At 38.5% G+C, this 15,283-nt stretch overlaps 1 pseudogene; it reads left to right on the forward strand.

Annotated features, from left to right (window-relative positions):
* The first annotated feature begins 539 nt into the window (after positions 1–539).
* Positions 540–15,283, forward strand: part of LOC121757688 — a 35,535-nt pseudogene continuing 20,791 nt past the window's right edge.

Raw genomic sequence — 15,283 nt, forward strand, 5'->3', positions numbered from 1 at the left:
TCACATTTTAAATGATACATTTCTGAAAATAGAAATATCATTTTCTCTTATTTTTTTTCCTTTCTAATATTCTGTTTAGAGAGAAACGAAGAAAATATATAAAAGTAAGATTTACGTATCACTAATTTTTTTAATTTACTTTCTATTATATTTGTAAAATTCCGGCCGGATCAAAGATGATAAATTTTTAGAGGCAGATCTTGCTGCAATAAAATTAAAGACAAAAAAATGCCCAATTACAATGCAGTGCCCACACCACACCCTTTGTTCTACTCTCCCTTTCCCAACACTTTTTGTATTTTCTCCTACATTTTTCCTCATTCTTCCTTACAAATTTAAACAGAAAATAGAAAACACAGTATTTCAACTTGCTGTCTTCCCACCTCTCCTCACAACACAACCAAATTTTTGATTCTTTACTAAAAAAAACTCGCGTTTATTTTGTTCAAGATTGTGTTTTTCTGTGATATTTCGCACCTATGCGAAGTGGGTTCTGAAAAGAAAAAAAAACAAGGGCTCGATTTCAGGGGAAAGAATCTATGGCTACTGCTGTGGAAGATGCGGTGGAATATTCGTTCGCCATGGAATATCACGGCCCTCCGATCACCCGCGAGCTGCCGCGCGCCGTCCCCATCAATGTGGATCGGATTCCGGTGGCCTTCGTCGTCTCCCCGCTCCCCTTTTCCGGCAGCTTGTCTCTGCCGGTGGTGCACTGTTAAGGACGTACTCCTTAACCTCGCACGAATTCCTCCGTGAAGTCACGGGAACCTTTGCCATACAATCAACAACGATAAGAATTAGGGTATTTGAGAAGAAGAAAGTAAATTGCGTAAATGATCTTATTTCTTGAATGAATGAGAATGAAAACAAATACTCATATTTATAAGACTAGCCTAACTTATTGAATAAGAAACAAATATCTAAATATAAATTGGAAAGATATGGTGAAACAAATATGCAACTAAATAATAGGGATATGATCTGTGGGATATGATCGTATCAACTCCCCCACGGTTGAAATCCACATTGTCCTCAAGGTGGAGACCACGAAGCACGACGAGAGTTGAAAGCCAAAAATTGTTGAGAGACGTCTCCTCCTGGATCAAACGCACGCCGCACAGTTGAGCGTCTTCCTTCACTTGAAAAGGAATCTGGAAAAATGCAAGGCTCAGATGCCACATCCGCAACATCTTCATCCTCTTTCGGAGCGTTGAGCTTGATGCCTTCCATCTGAATCCTCATTCGAGCTTCATAACTGATGGAACACAGTTTAGCCTCTGCCTCAAGCCACAGATTCTTGAACATAAGTGCTTGCGAGTGCATGTCCTCATCTATCTCGAAATTCTTCTCAAGGACCTTCGTTATAGCCTTCCCCATATCGTCGTCTCCGGTTGTGTAAAAATCATCCTTCAAGGGTGAAACTATTGGTGATATCTCATCTTTCTTACCATGAATAATGTCGATTCCACCCCCCCTTATGCAACTGCATAGACTCGGGATCGGTGCAAGAATTCAAAACTGCACATTTCGTATGAGGACCTCTTGAAACAATACCCTCGCAACATGGCTTCCCTAGAGAGGAACTAAGAACTTGAATGTTATCACCAGTCTTTGGGAAACCACTTGATACATTCACCTCGGATATTTGAGGTCCTAGCGTTGCTATAACCTTGGAATCAGAAGTATCCTTAGGCTTCGAGGGATTGGAATAATTAGAATCCACAGTGTGGATTCCACCAGCATTCTCCCTCTGCGCGGGGTTATCCCAGGCCGTGAATCGGCGCCCCGAAAAACCCTCGACATTAGTGCCGTAACGATCACACGGCTGGTGAATCGCGTTTCTGGCATACGAGCCCACGATCCCTAGGTGCTGAAGTGAATCGACGGACGTTGCTGGAGAAATGATCGGGCGATGCTTCCCCGTGTCCCCTCAGGCTCGTCCATCCTATGCGCCGTGTTGTCCCACGCTGTCGCGCGTCTTCCCCGTTATCTGTGCCGTACAGATCCCACTCCGTCGCGTGTCTCCCAGGTCGAATATCCAGTCTATGCGTGAGATTGTCCTACGTCGTCGCCTGCCTGCCGCGACTCTGTCGAGCGTTGACCCCGTATCGGTCCCACGGTGACGCTCCAAGTAGGGCAGCGTGTTGCTGTCCATGAGATGAGGGACCACCGCCAAAACCTAATTGTGGAATGGACGAAATGGCTGTCACTGACATCACGAGCGCGCTCTGCCGCCCAGAAATCTCTCTCCCTCGTTGCCAATCCGGATCTGGTGGGTCTGGTTCCGGCAGCGGCGGTGGTTGAACGACTGTCGCGCTCCTCCCAGAATTCTCTCTCCCACGCTGCTAATCCAAACACGGTGGATCAGGGTCAGATTGTGACGAAATTGATGTTGTCGTCGTCAAAATTGGTCTCTGCCTCGCCCAATTAGAATAGGGAGGCTTCGGATCGGGCCTTGGCGGTGGCTGCGCGACGGAGTTCCGCCGCTCAAATGCATCCAGCCGCGCCTCTATACGGGCCAGCGACGCTAGTACGTGTTCAAAGGCCAAGGCCGTCGTATCCAGCGCACCGGTTGACGACAGTGAAGCCTCCAACCCGCGGGTGGTTCCGGCGTCCGAACCGACGATCGGCTCTGCGTGAATTCCAGCCCGATTCGCCATGCTAGATTGAGCTCGCGATGAAAGCACCACTTGTTAAGGACGTACTCCTTAACCTCGCATGAATTCATCCGTGAAGTCGCAGGAACCTTTGCCAGACGATCAACAACGATAAGAATTAGGGTATTTGAGAAGAAGAAAGTAAATTGCGTAAATGATCTTATTTCTTGAATGAATGAGAATGAAAACAAATACTCATATTTATAAGACTAGCCTAACTTATTGAATAAGAAATAAATATTTAAATATAAATTGGAAAGATATGGTGAAACAAATATGCAACTAAATAATAGGGATATGATCTGTGGGATATGATCGTATCATGCACCCTATCGGCATGAAGCTAACCAAGGATTTGAAATTGAAATTGAGCTCCGTTTCGCCGACTTCGGTGATTGCCTTGATTAATGAGGTGAGTGAGGGCCCTTACAATAAAGACACTGATGCTAGCAGCGTTTCTCCTAATAATGCATCGCTACAAAGTGAAATTGAAACTGAAAATCTTAATGTTAATGATATATCTGGTGAATTGAGTAGTGATTTCGAGTGTTGCAATCGTGGTGATGTGTTGAGTGGAGTAGATGGATATATTTCTTTTTTTTTTTCTAGACTAAAACTTAGATTCCGTAAGTGTACTGGAGTTTTTTTTATTCCGGGTTTGGGAGAGACGCATGACCCTCATGCGTCTCCTTTTAATGAGACGCATCACGGACATGCGTCTTTCATAAAGACGCATGAGGGACATGCGTCTTTCTATTTTTCCGAAAAAAATTTAACGACGCACAACCATCATGCGTCTTAGGGAGAGACGCATCTCCCTCATGCGTCGCTCATTTTTTTACAAAATCATTCTTGGTTGTTTCTCTTTTATAGAGACATCCTTGAATGTTTTATGTTTCACCTTCGATGTGAGATAAAATCATTCTTGGTTGTTTCTCTTTTATAGAGACATCATTGAATGTTTTATGTTCCACTTTCGATATGGGACAAAACTCATTCTTGGTTGTTTCTCTTTTATAGAGACATCCTTGAATGTTTTATGTTCCACTTTCGATGTGGGACAAACTCATTCTTGTATGTCTCTATAAAACATAAAACAACCACATGAACATTTAGCAAACATCTTTTCCTTCTTTTTCTTTCATTTTCTGTTAGAATAAAATTGATAGTTAGGTTAATTGTATTCCTAAATACGATACTAATCAGCAATACTTTTCTAGGTAAATTGACTTTTCAAAAATAAATAAAATGAAAATATACAACCAGCATATAAACTCATTATAAGTTTTAGTGATGATAGTTTAATCATGAAACCAACTGTATAAACAAGTTATCAAAAACGACTTATGAGCAATTACTCTTTTATTCAATTGGTTGTTGTGATAGGTTTTATATCATGTAATTTAATATTGAAACATTATATTTTGTAGTTGTTTCATGTTTATTATGTTTTAATATTGATTTTTCTTTATTATATAGTGCTATATTTTTTGTTTATAATTTTCATATAATGATATTATTTTAATTTCATTTAATTAGTTTATAACTTTAAATCAATGTTTCAAAATATCTTTGTCCGTGCATCGCACAGGTGGTGTGATACTAGTTTTTATAATAAAAGGTGAGTGAAATAATTTAGTGGAATGTGATGACTACCTACCATTTTGAGTAAGAGTAAACCGCGATTTTTAGTCGTGGACAAATTAAAATAGTAATCTAGCACTGCTAATGACGGGCGGAGGATGTATTTATTAGTGATTGTGGCCTTGAAATGAATAGCTCAGATGAAGTTTGGAAAGAAGATTGATGCTGGATACATCAGTTGGAGGCTTCATCAACGTCTTATAGTAATTAACTTGTAAGGCTAGCTCCAACAATTACATCAAACTCAAATTCATCTTTGAGTGGAACATAAAATATTCAAGGATGTCTCTATAAAAGAGAAACAACCAAGAATGAGTTTGTCCCACATTTTTGAGTGAAACATAAAATATTCAAGGATGTCTCTATAAAAGAGAAGCAACCAAGAATGAGTTTTGTCCCACATCGAAAGTGTAACATAAAACATTCAAGGATGTCTCTATAAAAGAGAAGCAACCAAGAATGAGTTTTGTCCCACATCGAAAGTGGAACATAAAACATTCAAGGATGTCTCTATAAAAGAGAAGCAACCAAAAATGAGTTTTGTCCCACATCAAAAGCTGAACATAAAACATTCAAGGATGTCTCTATAAAAGAGAAGCAACCAAGAATGAGTTTTGTCCCATATCGAAAGTGGAACATAAAGCATTCAAGGATGTTTCTATAAAAGAGAAACAACCAAGAATGATTTTGTAAAAAAAATGAGCGATGCATGAGGGAGATGCGTCTCTCCCTAAGACGCATGATGGTTGTGCGTCGTTAAAAATTTTTCGGAAAAATAGAAAGACGCATGTCCCTCATGCGTCTTTATGAAATACGCATGTCCCTCATGCGTCTTTATGAAAGACGCATGTCCGTGATGCGTCTCATTAAAAGGAGACGCATAAGGGTCATGCGTCTCTCCCAAACTCGGAATAAAAAAAAAATCTAGTACACTTACGGAATCTAAGTTTTAGTGTAGAACAAAAAAAGAAATATCCCGGAGTTGATGAGTTTGTTGGTGGGGTTGGGAGCTCAGAGTTAGGGTCTTCGAATGCTTGTAAGGGGAGAGCTTGGAATTCAACGAGTTGAATAGAATGGATTGGGAGTCGAATGAGTCGGTTTTGAGCGGGGGTTATCTTTCGTCTAGGGTTGGGAATCGAGATTCTGGCCGTGGGGATGGGAGGCGAGCGTTGCTGGTGACGTTTCGTGATATTGAGTCGGACGATGAGGATGTTAACGAGGAGTACAAGCGTTCTAAGCCTGAGGTGGTCGAAATGAGGAAAGATCCTGCGGGGGAAGGTCAGGAAAGGAGCGTGTTATCGGTGCATGAAAGGGAGGCGGTTCACGGAGAAGGAGGTGTGAATGGTTTGTGATGCTAAGTATTGTGCTAATTGTGTGCTTAGAGCAATGGGGTCGATGCCGGAGGGTAGGAAGTGTGTGAGTTGCATTGGGTACCCCATTAGTGAATCGAAGCGTGTCTCTTTGGGAAAATGCTCGAGAATGCTCAAGCGATTGCTTAATGATCTGGAGGTTAAGCAGGTGATGAAAGCTAAGAAATATATCTGTGGCGCGTGAGTATATCTGTGTAAATGGTGTGCCGCTATATCATGATGAGCTTGTCATGCTCCAGAGCAGTCCTAATCCACCGAAGAAGCTGAAGCCGGGAAACTATTGGAATGACAAAGTATGAGGTCTTTGGGGAACGGTGAGCTGTAAATTGTGATAACCTAAATTTAGTAAGTTGATTTTCAGCCATTGCTCATTAGGTTTGTAATGTTTTGAATTTTGCAGGAAGGGCAGAAGCCCTTACAAATTATTAGTCCGCATCTGAATGTTGGGGGTCCTATTAAAGCAAACGCTAGCAACGGGAACACCCAAGTTTACATAAATGGTCGTGAGATCACCAAAGTGGAACTGCGCATGTTAAAGGTTGGCATTTAATTGCTCATATTTGGAAAGCCCTCTTCCAACATTTTTTTAATAATAGTTAGCAGGAGTTCAATGTGCTGGAAATCCACATTTTTGGGTGACAGAACAATACAAAAGGCTTTATATGGGGCAAGGTTTGGTTCTGCTAAATCTAATTTGTATTTCATTTCGTCATCCGGAGGAATAAAATCATTGCTCATTTTTTCTTCTTCATACCCCCACCTTATTAATGCTACTATTCAGGCTGGAACAAAGCTGCTTTGTGCTGTTCTTTCTCTCCCAGTTCCCTCTAAATCATCTCATCCTTGTGGAGAACAAATATCTAGCTCAGATTATCTCAAGCAGAGAGCGATTAAGAAGCTTCTCCTGACTGGATAATGGATATGAACAAGTACCATTTTTAAGCAGGTAGCTTTGAAGATTCGCCCCGCATTTGTTCCACTTTATAGCACATGCTCCGAGCATATTGTTGGGTGAACAGAATTTATATTTAGTATTAGCACTATTGCCTTTGCTTCATGTTTCCTATGTTTTATAAACTTCCCCTTTTCACAAGCATAATGGAAATGCAGGTCTCTAACATATTGATGCAAGCCCTTGTCTTAATTATTTTAGTTTATGGTACTCCCTACGTCCCATGTTACTTGAGCTGTTTCTTTTTGGCACATGATTTAAGAAAGTTGTGTTTAGTGAGTTAAATAAAGTAGATGAGAGAATAAAGTGGGAGAAAGAAGAGAGAGTAAAGTAAAAGAAAAAATAAAGTAGGTGGTATTAGATGTTTTGTTTTTAACCAAAAAAAGAAATGACTCAAGTAGCTTGGGACAACCCAAAATGGAATACGACTCATGTAACTTGGGACGGAGGGAGTACCTTTTATTTAAGTTTATTTTGGAATTATGGACTCATTATAATGGCTGTTTACCCACAGTATATGTATGTTTCTTTTCGGCTAAAACGACTCTTAGAAAAATGCGAAAACTTTGTTTTCTTTTCTGTACACCATCTAGTTCTTAGCACAAAATGCCATCTTTTTGGAAAAATTTGTAGCTACTCCCTCCGTCCACAAAAAATAGTTCCAGTTATGGACGTCACAAGTTTTAATAAAAAATTGATAAAATAAGAGAGAAGTAGAAAAAGTAGGTAAAGTAAAGAGAGATTGAGAGAAAAAGTAGGTAAAGTATGAGGGAGAAACTTTCCATATTTAGAAATGGGACTATTTTTTGGGGACTTCCCAAAATAGCAAAATGGGACTGTTTTTCGTGGACGGAGGGCGTATTTGAATGACAATGCTTGATTATGGTGTTGAAAGAAAAGATCTGGCAGCATTTAATTATCAGTGACTTTTTAATCTTCATTTTATGTTATGTCATGATTGATTTCCGTATCAATGTTGCCCAAAATTTAGATGCATGAGTTTATGCTAGGATGAAAAGAATTTAACATTTAACATTGAAAATTTTTAACAAGTCTATTTTTGTTGAATTAGGCTAGAATTCTTTATGAAGACATACCCTTTTCCGAGGATGTGAGGAACACATTAAGTTAATCATCCAGAGCCATGTGTATAGCTATATTGGGATACTGCTTGAGGGCCGTGAACGATTTGAAGAAGAAAGTTTGAATGAATTGGGGCAAAATCAGTCTTGTGGCACAACTCTTTTTCGGTATGTTCTATCTGATATTCAGTTTCCTCATTTGTTAAATGTAAGTCAAAATATCATTGTTAGGTTGCATTTTGAATTTCTGTTGTATACAGTGTTGTGAAAATCGCGCTTGGGGCGTGGGGCGGTCAAGGCGCGGCTGTAGTCGCCCCAGCCACCCTGGGCCGAACGATATTCATGGGGCGGGCTGGGGCGAGACTGGGGCGGGTGGGGCGAGCAGGGGCGGTTGAGGCAGCTGAAGCGACGGTGGGGCGTCGGCTGTTTCGTATTTAATAAAGAGGGAAGAAGGGACGAGGAAGATGAAGGGATCAACTCTTATTTTAACTTTACAATTTATGCACAACTTTTTAGGTGCCTTAAGTAATCAATTAGTGGCAGTGCTGCTAGCTTTTTAGGTCTACTAAATAAAGATGTGGTGCAACTTGAGATGAAGATGGTTTTGGTGATTGTTAATGATTTTTATGATTTTATTAGTGGTTCGCACGTGCTACACAATAGTTTTTATCTTTTAATATCGAATAAAATATTTCAATAAACTTTACACAATTTATCATAACTAGATCATCCCCGTGATGTGATGTTGACAATATTTTATTAATTGAACGAGTATTTAATTAAATATTATTGACAGTGCTAAACTTTTTAAGATTATGAAAATTGGAAAATACTTAAAATTAAGAACTCCAACCTTACTAAAATTAATTGTGTAAAGTTTACATATTACTATGCCTTTATCTATATACAATACTGTCAAATTTTTTTTGACACATTTTCATTATTGGAATGTCTCTTTATAATTATTCTTAATATTTAATTAAACTTTGAGTTGTCAATTTTTGTTTAAAATTGTCATACATCGAATCTTTTATATACTATTAGACTACAAAGCCATCATTTAAGTAATATATTTTTAAAATGATAAAATTATAAATCACATTGTGATATACGTTATGATTTTTTAAGCCAGTGAATGGACACAATTTTATAGTTTAATAAATTATTTTTGATAATTAAGACTTTTTAAATAAGAAAAAGATCTTTTTTAGCATTGTTTGTTTTGTATTAATCATTCAGACAATTTTATATATTTTGCAACTTTTTTTGGACCTTTGATGATTTTTTATAATAAAATACAGTTATTTAGTTATGTTATGTTGTTTAAAAATTTATATTTTTTGTCTAATCTTCTTTTTTTCTAATATGGAGTAATGATGTATGTAGATTTATTTGATGTGATAAACATTCAAGCAACAAACTTATAAAAGAGACACAAATATAATCATCATTCGGCTATTCTGGCGCCCCGATCATCGCCCCGCGACCCGGGGTCCCCCTCATCGCCCCGGGGCGCCCCGCACCCTAACAACACTGGTTGTATATAAACTAAATAAGCTCAAATATCCTTTTTTGCTCTCTTAGAGTTCTGTGTGCCATGGCTTATAAACTCTCCAAATTTCTTGGTAGTTGAAATAGAAAAAGATATTAAAGCTGTAAAATCTAGCTATTTGTATCGTCTCTGTGCCTATTTTGTAAAAACCTTTAAGTCATTTTCCCAACATAAAACAACGAGACAATATGATATGGAGTGAAAGGCAGTTGACAAAAAAATTACGAAAACAAAGAAAAAAGTGAAAATAAGAACTGAGTTAATATGAAAAGAAGAACAATCCAATGAAGAGGCCCAAGATAATTCTCCGAAGAGGCCCAAGACAATCCTCCGAGGAGGCGCCTACGGTTGATATTGTCCTAAAATACTTTATTCTAGCTTTGAAGAGCTATTAATAGGACTCAAAACTAAACAAGGAAACAAATGAACGCAAATGGAAAACAAATGAAAGCACATCCTAATCATTATCAGTCAAGATAATGGACAATTATAACATATCATGATGGATCTCCCAATTAATATAGCAATATACTCTTCCTTTTCTTGAATCCTATAAATGAATAAATTTGCAGATATGAACCCAGGTTTCTCTTTAATAAATTATGGTAACTCTTAGATTAGCATAGCTAATTAATATTTAGAAATATAATAACTAAATTGAAATATTTTAGTAGCCAAATATGCAGTTTCCACCAATTTTTGTTTCCATTAAGACAAATTTATTAGAGAATCAATGAGCAGTTACAAGAAATATGAGGATGAATCCTCAAAGATTCTCCTGTTCCTCTCTAACCACAATGACCTGGGCAAGAACTTAGATTCCCTATTATATTCGTCTACATGCACGATTATTTTATGAAAAGTAATTACCAAACCCTTTTCGGCGGTTAATACACATTAAACATTTATGAGGTTGGTATGCCTGATACATATTTTTGAAGAGTCGAGCATATCCGATTCAAACACGAATGAATATCACAATGAGCTTATGGAGTGAATCTTTCCCAACAAAAAATGCTGATTTGTAACTAACAGATTGAATGACTACCCTATTTCATGGCATTATATTTAAATAGCTGAAGCTATTGAAACATCAAATAAGAAAGCAACTCAAACATAATTAAACTAAACTAATCAAGCAGATATTCAATAAAAGGTTACTCAAGGATTAGCTGTCACTCTTCAATCTGTGATAGCCTTGAATTTTTATTTGCCCTTCCACATGTAAACCTTATCTGTATCATATTGTCTCCCAGATTCACTAACCAGGAGCACCTTCATTATCATATATAACGAAGAACATTCTTTGTGACCTGATTCTGAAGTTTTTACTGATTCATTTCCATGTATTCAGTCACAACTAATGTATTATATGTAGATGTAATCTTTTCCCCCTATCTTTTGGTTTATGGCAGGGCATGATGATGCCAATGGTGAAGAGACTCCTTATTCAATTTGTCCCCGACTGAAATCATTTTCAGATTGGCTACTTAAAATCAATGCATCGGGAACTCTGGAAGAAATATTCCCTGCTGCTAGTCGGGAATATGCACCACTAGTTCAGGAGTTGTGTAGTAATGCTGCTTTCCAGGAAACTTGCAAACGAAGACATGAATTGGAAAGCCTCCCTAGTGTTTCAAGTTACTTCCTAGAGCAGGCAAGATTATTTACCACCATATATGTTGATCTGTATAAGTATATTGAGCACCAAATAAATATTAAATAAAAACTACAAATTTGTATGTGGATTGCTGTGTTTATTTATGGATGTTCATGTAAAGGGTACTGAACTAATAGTCTAATTACAGTCGTAGACCTTCACATGAGAAATCCAAGTACTCTGACTTCTGAAAGTGAATTTTAAGCTCTATAGATTTTCTGAGTACAAAGAACTAGCTTCAAACTGTTGGATATTTGACACACAAAATATAGGAGCACTCAACAAAGATGAAATATGGAGAATAAATATTAATAGGCTTCTCACAAAAGGGATTACAAAAGTGCTTCAGCACTACAAAAACTCTCACAATTTTCCTAACTTAGAGCTACAGCTCTTTCTCTCAATTCACTTCTGTTTTCTTTCTTTTGTGTACGCACTCAACCATACATTTAGCTCTACACACTGATTGCCTATTTATGGACTAACCTAAGTCGGTTAGTGATCGACATTACAAAGCTAGATCATTCTAGCTACATTCTAGCCTATTCTTAATAATATAATAATACAAGTTGGTAATTTGCAAACTAGATTACACATATATGCTGCTACGTGTCCTTGCTGTCACTTTATACTTAATGAGGAAACAAAATTTTCATCCACATATAATAAGTAGGTGATGCACCTACTTCATCACTTTTCTTAATCATGAAGTAATTGAGTTTAATAACTCAACATCCTCCCTTAAGCTCAATTCTTCAAGGTCTTCATGCCAAGTAAAAACTTCAATCTCCTGAAGACATCCTGCTTTAGTGGCTTTGTAAATATGTCTGCAATTTGATCCTGTGACTTGCAGTATACTGATTCCACATCATTTTGGTTCACGTGCTCCCGAATAAAGTGATAACGAGTATCAATATGCTTACTTCTTTCGTGGAACACTGGATTCTTTGCAAGTGCTATTGCAGACTTATTATCAACACGTATCTCCGTCGGGCCTTTTTGCGCGTATCCCAGAAAACTTAGTAAATTTCTCAACCAAATACAATGGCACATCGTTGAACTTGCTGCAACATACTCGGCTTCACATGTTGAGAGTGTCACTATCGCTTGCTTCTTTGACGACCAAGTAAAGACAGCATCTCCAATATAAAAACAGTAACCGGTAGTGCTCTTTCTTTCATCCAAGTCTCTTCCCCAATCGCTATCCGAATAACCAACGAGCTTAACTTCTTGATTAGAGGGATAAAGTATACCTTCATTCAGCGTACCTTTAATATAGCGCAAAATCCTCTTGGCCGCATTCAAATGAGACTGTGACGGCGTTTCCATGTATCTGCTGATTAATCCAACTCCATAGAGAATATCAGGCCTAGTGCACGTTAGATATCGTAAACTTCCAACGAGGCTTTTGAAGTAAGTTGGATCCACCTCAGCTTCACCATCATGCTTCCTTAATTCTTGACCGATCGCCACAGGAGTGTTAACAGGATTGCAGGACTCCATTTTGAATTTCTCCAAGATTTGTTTTGCAAAAGAGCTTTGAGAGATAAATATCCCTTCTTCATTTTGCACTACCTCAATTCCCAGAAAATGTGCCATCAAACCAATGTCCGTCATCTCGAACTCCTTGATCATGCTCTTCTTGAATTTATGAAACATTGCTTCACTATTTCCAGTAAAGATTAGATCATCAACATATAGGCAAACAAATAACATGTTACCTGTAGCATCTTTCTTCAAGTATAGAGCATGTTCGAAAGGGCACTTCACAAAGTCATTCTTCAGAAAATACTCATTGATTCTGGAATTCCATGCACGAGGTGCTTGCTTGAGCCCGTATAAAGCTTTCTTCAATCTGTAAACTTTATCTCCAGCTCCTCGTTTCACATAACCTTCAGGTTGCTCCACGTAAATTTCTTCTTCAAGAAAACCATTTAGAAAAGCCGATTTCACATCGAGCTGATAGATCTTCCAATTGTGTTGGACTGCCAGCGAGATAAATAATCTGATCGTCTCAAGACGAGCAACAGGAGCGAAGACTTCACTATAATCAATTCCGGCCTTCTGCTTGTATCCTTTCGCCACCAACCTCGCTTTGTACCTTTGCACTTCACCATTGGCATTTTCTTTGTTTTGAACACCCATTTCACACCAATTGCTTTTCGGCCTTCTGGCAGTGTTGTCAACGACCAAGTATCATTTTTCTCGATCGCATTGATTTCTTCATCCATTGCAATCTTCCATTTTATTTCTTGTGCAGCATCTGTATAAGCAATAGGATCAGCATCCATATAAAAACAAATAAGATTCACATTTTCCTCCACAGCTTCATCAACTTCTTCGGTAGCTTCATATATATCGTTCAGATTGCGCATTCTTCTTGGCCTTCCAACTGGACCTTGAGATGATGTTGGTGAATCAGGTTCTTCAACTTCATGTGCATCTTCTTGCTGATCAGGTACAATTTCTGACGGGCTTGCAGCTTTCTTATCCTGCCAGCTCCATGTTTGAGCTTCTTCAAACACCACATCGCGGCTTATGATCACTTTCTTTGTGAGTGGGTTATACAATTTGTAACCCATTACTCGATCTCCATATCCCACGAAGATACACTTTTCGCCTTTATCATCAAGCTTGATTCTTCGAGCTTCAGGAATTTTGGCATAGGTAATGCAGCAAAAAACTCTCAGGTGCGCAACACTGGGCTTGAACGAGCTCCATGCTTCTTCGGGCGTCATGTTGCGAACACTTTTGGTGGGACACCGGTTCAGGAGATATACTGCTGTTACGACAGCTTCAGCCCAGAATTCTCGAGGTAAGTCCTTCCCTTTGATCATACTCCTCGCCATATCAAGAATTGTTCGATTCTTCCTTTCAGCAACACCATTCAGTTGAGGAGTATATGCAGGTGTAAGTTGGTGAACGATTCCATGATCCTTGCAAAACTTTTCGAACAGATCGGATGTGAACTCGCCTCCTTGGTCGGATCTGAGAACTTTAATATAGTGTCCACTCTGCCTTTCCACAAGAATTTTGAACTCTTTGAAAATATCAAACACCTCAGATTTCCTTTTCAAAAAATACACCCAAGTCTTTCTGGAGTAATCATCAATGAAAGTTAGAAAGTATTGATTACCTCCAGTAGAAATAGGCTTCAGAGGACCACAAACATCTGTATGAACGATCTCCAACGGGCGTGATGCTCTCCATCTCATTTCTTTTGAGAAACTTGGCCTGTGATGTTTTCCCAGTATGCATCCTTCACAAACTTCTTCAGGATGATCAATATGAGGCAAGCCTTTCACCATATTCTTTGAAGACAGAAGCTTCAAACCACCAAAATTCAGATGTCCAAGACGTAAATGCCATAACCACGATTCATCTTTAACAATTGCATTCATACATTTCAACATATCATGTTTCATGTTCAATGCAAATAATCTATTTTTGGACATCTTCACAGAGGCAACCAAACTACCACGAGCATCATTGATAGTAAGGCAAGAATTCTTGATATTAACATCAAATCCTTTCTCCAGCAATTGACCAAGACTCAAAATATTGCTCTTCATGGCAGGCACATAATAGACGTCATATATAAAGCCATGATTTACATTCTTCAACTTAATCAAGATATTACCTTTTCCTTGCACCGCTACTTTGAAGGAATCTCCAAAAGTAACATCCCCATAAGATGTCTCCTTCAGCTCCACGAAGAGTTCCTTGTTCCCGCACATGTGGTTACTAGCTCCAGTATCCAAGTACCACGTGCTGCACTGATCACCCTCAAGTCCTTTATGAGTAAAAAGAGAGGTTGAAATTACCTGCTCATTATTGTCTCCACCATCGGCATAATGGACTTGTTGGTTGGACCTGGTATTTCCGGCTGTTGGACATTCATAGCTGTAATGCCCGAATTCGTGACAAGTATAGCACTCGACATTTGTTTTATCAAACCCTGGTTGATTATAGGTTTGACAATAACCGCCTCTGTATTGTCCTCTTCCTCGTCCTCGTTGTCCATAAGAATTCCGACCTCTGCCTCGATATGTGGAATTTTGGCGTCCTCCCTCATTTTGATAATTCTGACCTCGTCCTCCTCGATTTTGGTAATTCTGGCCACGTCCTCTGTAATGTCCGTTTTTTTTTTATTTAAGGGGTGGTTGCTTTTTGTGAATATCTTGTTTAAGATATGGTGTGGTATGTTTTATTTGTTTTATATTATTTATGGGTGTGAATATTTAGTTTTATGGTTATTTGAAAAGCAAATTAATATCTTAATTAATAAATTAAACCCCCCCCTCTCTCTCGGTTTTTCTCTCCCTCTCCCTCTCTCTTTTTCGAAACCCCTCCCCCTCTCCCCACA

Source organism: Salvia splendens, chromosome 12, assembly GCF_004379255.2.
Source record: "Salvia splendens isolate huo1 chromosome 12, SspV2, whole genome shotgun sequence".
Classification (NCBI taxonomy): domain Eukaryota; kingdom Viridiplantae; phylum Streptophyta; class Magnoliopsida; order Lamiales; family Lamiaceae; genus Salvia; species Salvia splendens.